Source organism: Paralichthys olivaceus, chromosome 16, assembly GCF_024713975.1.
Source record: "Paralichthys olivaceus isolate ysfri-2021 chromosome 16, ASM2471397v2, whole genome shotgun sequence".
NCBI lineage: Eukaryota > Metazoa > Chordata > Actinopteri > Pleuronectiformes > Paralichthyidae > Paralichthys > Paralichthys olivaceus.
Window position 1 is genome coordinate 18,842,821 of NC_091108.1, and position 7,739 is coordinate 18,850,559.

Here is a 7,739-nt window from a genome sequence, read left to right on the forward strand (position 1 = left end):
GGAGATTCTCTGCAGCTTCGATGATACTTTCCTCAGGTTCCTCAGAGACTTGAATCAGCACACAGCAAAGATCGCTTCCCCTCTTGTTATCTGATCTGCAATGCTAATCTGCTGAGTTTGTTTCCTGTCAATGAAATGTTTATTCTCTCAATACACTTAATCCTGTTTGAACATGCAAATTAGATATTGAGGAACAACACATGATATACACACAGATATACACACATACAAACAATCAGAAACATACAGGGGGTTTATTCAAACAAGCACCATGAACACCACACACTCCACTCGCTATCACACACACACACACCAGACAATTCAACTCACATGAGTCATTTGGTTGATTTGGTGGCTGATGAGACTATAAGGCTGCTGTGTGTGAAATCAAGTCCCAACACACTTCACTTCAGACACACTAGCCCTGCAACTGTTAGAGACATCACACACCCACACACACACACACAGACACCAATCAGGGCCCAATGAGCCCATACTGAGTGAGAAATGGGCTGAAATGGGAGAGTTGGGGGTTGGAGAGAAAGAAAGACATGATTGACACTGATTTCTGTAACTCTGAAGTAATGTCTGCATTTTAAATATACCGTAACCCTCTCTCATATTTGGTGTCAGGCCATTTTGTTGTAATGAAGCCGGCTGAAATTCAGTGTCAGCTTTTACCTAAACATGAATATTTCCTTTTAGTTTCACAATATCCTCTCCAATCAATTTACTTGTGATAACAATTTTCTTTATTGTACACGTCCCCTTCTGCCATCTCAGTGTCTGACTCCATCATTATCATGGTCACTGCTGAGTTGGAGCAACAAGCAGACAAACCTCACCCTCTCCTTCCAAACATGAAAAAGAACCTGTGGTAGCTTCAGTTGTCATAAAAACTCAAAAGGTGTTTAGTTTGTCCAGTCTGGACTAATGTAAAAAACATGGCAGCCTCCGTAGAGAGGACCCCCTCCATGTAAATATAAAGTATTTAAATATAAAGGGCCTTTTCTGGGGTAAAGAAAACTACAATTCATACAATTTAGATGAAATGAACTAGTGAAAACATCATGATGATTATTCTACATTAAATTTCTGCCAATAGTTCCCTTTGACCTAAATGTGCTTCAAAATAAATTGCGGTCTGTAATTCAAGTACAATCATTACCAAATTGGATTACTTTGTGAAAGCAATTTTTTTTTTTTATTCAAATAGGGGCCTGCTTTAATGCTCTCAGCCAAAAGATCCACTTTGGTATTTGGCATTTCTCAATTCTCTTTACATGGGACTCAGATTCAGCTCTTCCATCCTTCCTTTTCTTCCCACCTTTATTCTCTCCTCCCCTCCCTCCCCTGACCCACAGTTTGTTTTTCAGCTCTTTCTCCTGCTGGATGTCCCACTGGGGGCTGAGAGTCTCCACAAAGCCCTGGCACCCAGAGTGAAGGAGAAAAGGTCTGCGAAAAGAGAAAAGCGTAAAGAGAAAAGGCGAGGGGAAAATAGAGGGTGAGAGGTCGCAGAGGAGGAGAGAGGCAGAAGAAGAGAGCAAGCAGAGGGGAGCGCTGTAAAGCGGGAAAAAGAATAGAGGACAGAGAAAGAGCGAGGAGAAGACTTGAGGAGATGGTGGATATTGAGAAAAGCAGGCAAATAAAAGAGATAGTCTGCAGTGAAAGGGATAGAAGAAGAGGTGGAGAAAGGAGGCAGGAGGGAAGATAATGGAAGGAGGACAAAGATGTGAGGAGGGACAGAGGTAGAGGCCAGGAGGGAAGCGGGGATTGGATTTGACACAAACAAGAGTATCCAGCAGAGTAGAAAGGTGGAGATGAGAAAAGGGGGAAGAGACAGAGTTGATGAAAAGAAATCAAGCTTTGAATAAAGAGGGAGGGAGTGAGTCAGTTGCCTGGAGCCTGTGTGTGAGTGTGTATTGTAGGAGAGCGAGGGTCATAAGAAGCTGCTAAAAGGCAGAGGTGCCACCTCTGCTGAGGAGAAGCCCTTCACAGAACATCTCATCAGCTGAGTGTGTGTGTGTGTATATGTGTCAGGAAGCAATTTGGAGAGGAAGTGTTTTCAGGCGCAAATGGTGCACTCATGAGTTCGCCATCGGTTAGGTGATTGCACACTTCCCCTCACCCTTAACGCAGACGCATATATACACACTCACACACAATGCACACACACATACACACACACACACTCTGTGTCTGGCCAGTCTGCAGCCTGTTGACACCTCAGACTTAATCATCACCTCTGTGTCAGGCTGACAAAATGTTCTGCTCTGATCTGACTCTGTCACACACTCGCTGCGTTTACATGCACTTAAGAAAAATCTTTCTTATCCTCGGCTTTCTGGTGCTAACGTCATTTCTTTGATGTTATGTAAATGAGACACCAGGTGTCGGGCACTTAACAAGGTTAAAGGATTAAGTAAAACCTCATTAATAGAAGTTGATTTCTGTTGGAATAAGGTGGTGGTAATGCACCTAAAAGTGGTTTGCCATAAAAACTAAAGAAGGATTCTGTGAGATTCCATGTCTCTGGAATCTTCACCGTGAAACTGTTTCCTACAAATGTGTGTGTGGATTCAAAATCGCCTAAATCTCTCTGTAGTCTTTTTAAAATTGGAGTTGAAAATCCTGTGGTGAGCATCAGGCTTTACACGTGTAGGAGACAAGCTATTATTCAAACAATCTGTGTACACATGACACATGAGTGGCCATGTGATATGTGTTTTCAGGCGTATTAGCTTGGATGGGGATTCAAACTAATCTGGAGCCAAGAAGCTCGCGTGGACAGGGATTATTTCATAGTAGTAGTCCATACAGCCATCTTGTGTATTAAATCGTGTAGCTGTCTTGAATATGTTATTGATTATATGAAGGAACACCACTGTGAAACAGCATTCTCTGGGGACCATGAATGTCTGTAAAAAATCTCATGGCAATCCATCCAGCAGATGTGTTGGCGTGGTGGACCGAACAACAGGCCCACATTCCTATCCCTATAGCCACGTTGGCTAAAAATGGAGAAAAAAATATTATTATAAACACACAAAAGAATTTAGGAATTTAGATTAAAATAATGTTTACTGTTACAAAGTGCTTAACAGTGAGACAAACAAAACAAAAAAAGCAACCTACTAAAAATCCCATCAAAAACAACCTAGAGTGTATTATATGATTCACTAAAAAGAAAAGGATGCTTTTTAAGAGGGATTTAAAAGATGGAACAGAGTCACCCTGGTCAGCTCTGGTTGTTGAGGAACTTTCGTATATCCTCACACATTACTCTATAGTTAGTTCTGGGTCAGGTGAGTCCTATTATATTACATTCAATCTGAACACCATTAAGAGAAGAGTGCCTGTCTAATTCCACAGATCCTCCTTTCTCTCTTTTAGCAGTACCCAAGGGTCAGGTTATAGAGAAAGGACCAACCAACAGAACAGTGTAGTGTCTACACTCAGGGACTTTCATATCTGACTCAGATGCTCCAGACAGAGAGGCACCAACTTCAACTCTTTTAGTATTTCACCAGTGGCAAGATGTAAGAACACAATGTGTTTTAGGAATGAATAATTAAACTTAACTATCCAATAGTATGCAAACACCTGCATGTTGCATAGAGAGTGACAGCAATTCTAGCCATTCATGGATGTGCTGTTAGCATGGGTGACACAAGTAGAGGGAGATATATGGGGATACTGGGGGAGACATCTTCGGACTTGGGGTTTACAATTGCTCATGTTACTCTGTCAGCGTATGTATATTGTTCCACCTTCTGGTCTCCTTGATGCATCAAGTCCACATTAAAATCTTCTGCATAAGACATCAGCTTCTGCTGAGTTCACCAGCTTCCACAAAACTTCCATAACACTGGTCTCCTCAGGCAAGTCAGTCAACTGACTTCAGCTCAAACTGCCATGGCTCTATCACCTTTGTGTCTACGTCTCATCTTTGGAACAACAAGAAGAAAGGCCTCCGGTGATCTCAGGGGAGGGGAAGGGTGGGAGGACAGAAGGCAGCACAAGGTCAGAAATATAACTCAGGGCGAGACCACACTGAGGCCACAGTTTTTGGACTTTAGTACATGGATATACTTTGGATTGTAGACGGTAGACACTTTGTGTTCTTAGTCTTCTATGTGGCTTCTGTTCAGATTTGTGTTTTAATTTCAAAGCCCTATACTTCCCTGAAGCAATGTGAATCATTTCCACGATAGAATTACCAATCTCGCATACTAGTTACTGGTTTGAGGGCAAAACATTCCTGAAGGTTTACCTGTCAAGCTCCCTTGCAAAGATCCACCTTGAGGAATGTGGCAGCAGTGCAGGATTACAGGAAAGATCATTAGTCTTAGCTCTGTACTTGTATCCAAAATACTGAAATCCCCTTCAGTCACCTGTTTTCTTGTGTACAGGTGATTATAGTGACTGTCCTGTCAGCACACCTGCAATCCAGAGGTCAGGTTGCCCCTTAAAACAGATTTGATTCCGGATAAAAGGAGGAAAAAGAATTTTCCTGGAATTAGGACTTTAAATGTGTCTATCTTGAAGGTTTGATTGCTATGAAGTACCCACTATCCTCTGCTATCAGGAGCATGGGGGCAATTAAAGAGGGGCAGTACGGCTCATACACGACAAGAGGCCACAGGGCTACGCAATGACCCATCTCATGTCAAGCTGATTCTGAAAATCTGAATTTGCTGGCACTTCTTGTGAGGAAATTTTTGTGTTGCCATAATTTGTCACCTCTCAACAGTTACAGACTTAACAAGATGTCAACTTTGGATTTACAGCGTCAACAATGTACATGAAAGTTATTTTGTTACTCTCATCCCCACACTAGTGTATAGAAATGATCGTCTTGAGGCCTGAAATAATCAATTTCCTCCTTCTTCAGCTGTCATGCCCCTGCCACCAGAGCCAGTGGCTGCAGGCATTACGTTTTCAGGTTGTCAGTCCATCCATCCCATTCTTGTCAGCTTCTTTGGTGCATTTCTTAAAATTTGGTGCAAACGTTCACTTGGGCTCAGGTGACCTGATTAGATTTTCCTAGATTTACTGTGAATTCACAAGCTCATCGTGACAAAATCTCACCCAAATGCCAGGAGTATAAAATCATGAAGTGATGACATTTTGTATCTAAAGGGTCAAAGTTCAACTTTGCTGTGACATCATCATCTTCTGCTAAATTATATTTTGCTATAACTCATTCTCATAGCTCAGGGTTAGAAGATCAGAAGAATTGATTGAATCTATATTTCCTGTAACGTGACTGTTTTGTGAAAATATACAACCATTTGATATGCTCATTTAGAGAACAGAAACAGCACAGACTTAACATGAGGAGACCAAAACTATCTTATATTTGTTTGAAGCAATATTAGCATAGTTGTCGTCCAGTACAGTCCAGGAAACAGACATAGAGCATGTTGAATAAAACAGGATGTGGCGACAGGAATCAATGCCAGTAACTCAGTGGGATGTGACATGAAAAAGAACCATCTTGGGAATCATTGACCAAATTGGACGTCGGGAAAAACCCATGCGTCATTGTTCTGTCAGCACTGCACCTGAAAAACACCAGTTTTTATGACAGAACTACCACAGGTTCTTTTTCATGTTTGCAAGGAGAGGGTGAGGTGATGGGTGTCCAGCTGCAACATGCAATTTCAGCACTTGATATCACAAAATTCTACACACTGTACCTTTAAGATCCTGCTTGGAATTAGTAATACGAACAACTAATGTCACTAAAAATGTCAAATTCGAATAAAGACCTGATCAGACCTTGTTTCATATCACCCCCACAGGCTTATATGAGCCCTATCAGATTTGTTACCATTGCAACTGAGCCACTGGGAGTATCCACATTTCCAAACAACATAACAAAATTAGGGCCCTCGTGAGTCCAGAGGACAAACACAAGTAAAGGACAAGAAACCCCTTTGGTGGGGGTGTCTGGTAGCTCACCTTGGTGACAGGATGCCCCATATATTGAGGCTGTTGAGGGACTCAGTACGTCCTGGATTCCAACAGCGGCTGTAGATTTGACTCCAACCTGTGACCCTTTTCTGTGTTTATTTCTCTTTTGCTCCCGTTCATGCTTAATCTGTCCTATCAATCTAAATATCCCCTATACACAATACAGAATATGAATCTGACAAGAAAAGAGTAATACTGTAATTCACTATATGTGCAATAGTTATGATGCAGGTCTGAAACCAACTGAGCTTTAATTTAAAATCAGGTCAGTAGTTTATGAGCCTTTGCATGTGACCAAACACACTAAGATCCAGGTGCAGATCTATTCTCTGTCCTGCTTATTTATTTACAGCCTTTATATCGTTGTACAATGAGGTGGGGCTCAGACAGGAAAATAACTGCGGTAGAAAATAAATTGAAACGATTACAGGCAATGGTGCAGAGAGAGAGAGAGAGAGAAAAGAGGGACAGAGGCCGAGAAAGAAGAGGCAGATATTTTTGCTCTATTGTCCCCCAGTGCTGAAGCTCAAGTGGAGTGTTTATGGTGAGGAAAGAGTGTTCCCGAGCTGTCAGCCCCTTGGTTAGCCAAATTCTGGGAGACAAAAGGTGTGTATGCATGTGGCTGTGAGTCAAGGCCAGCACACACACACACACACACACACACTTTTTCTGTTGAATGTCTTCACACTGTGGTGAACCTGTTTTTTCCCCTGCTCACACATATCTATTTCTATTTTCCTACCGCTCTTCAGGACATAACTCTTGTCCCTGGAGGAGTGTGTGTATGCGTATGTGCATGTGTGTGTCTACTCTGAATGTGTGTGTGTGTATAAGCTCCACAGTGTTGGCCTTAGAGCAGCTGATGCCTGCTGAGTGAGTGTATGGTCGAAGTTGTTGGGCAGTAATGCAATATTTTCTAATGTGTTAGAGAAAAACAACTTTGAGAAATTCCAAAGTTCTATTCAAATGATATGCGGTAAATATTGACCACAGGTATTTGTGTACATTCAGTCGCCTTGAGGAGTAGGAGGGCGTGTAACTGTGCTTCTAAGATTATTAGTTCTTTTAATTAAGTCGTTAACATATACCAAACTAAAAACTCCTCCATCCTTGTATCTTGAGGCCCTGTCTTCAGAAGAGTCCAAGGTAACAGTCGTCTTTACAAACTTTACATTAATATATTGCTCATTGTGCATTGGACTTATTTGATGTATAATCTTAAATACATTTGAGAAAACTGTCCCTCCTAGAATACAATAAACTTGTGTTTGAATTTGGATTTTGTTAATGAAGTAAGACAAGTGAAAAATCTACAACGAAAAATCAGTGTAGTTAAATATAAAGTGGTCTGTCTCATCACAAAAATGATGCTGACAAGATCCTGTTCAGCCTGGCATCTCTATATAGCTTCAAAGATGCACTGCATGTGAGAACACAAATGTCTGAGTCAGTTTTCAGAACTTTTCCTGCCAGCCGCCTTGTACAATAGGTGAGGCCATGTGAGAAAACTCACAGCGAGTGAGTGGGCATGTCGAAAACGTGTTTCAAGATGATAAAATAGGTCCCATACATGTAGAAGACAAAGACTAAAGGCCAATTCATGCTTCTGCATTGAAGCTACGCCGTGGCCTACAAATAGAAGTGTACCCTAGGTAGAGATCTACGCCGACGTGCACCTCCCCAACAATGTAACTACGCATCGAGCTGACACAAGAGCAGTGATTGGTCCACTTGGTGTGTTTCTGGACATTTTTCAATTG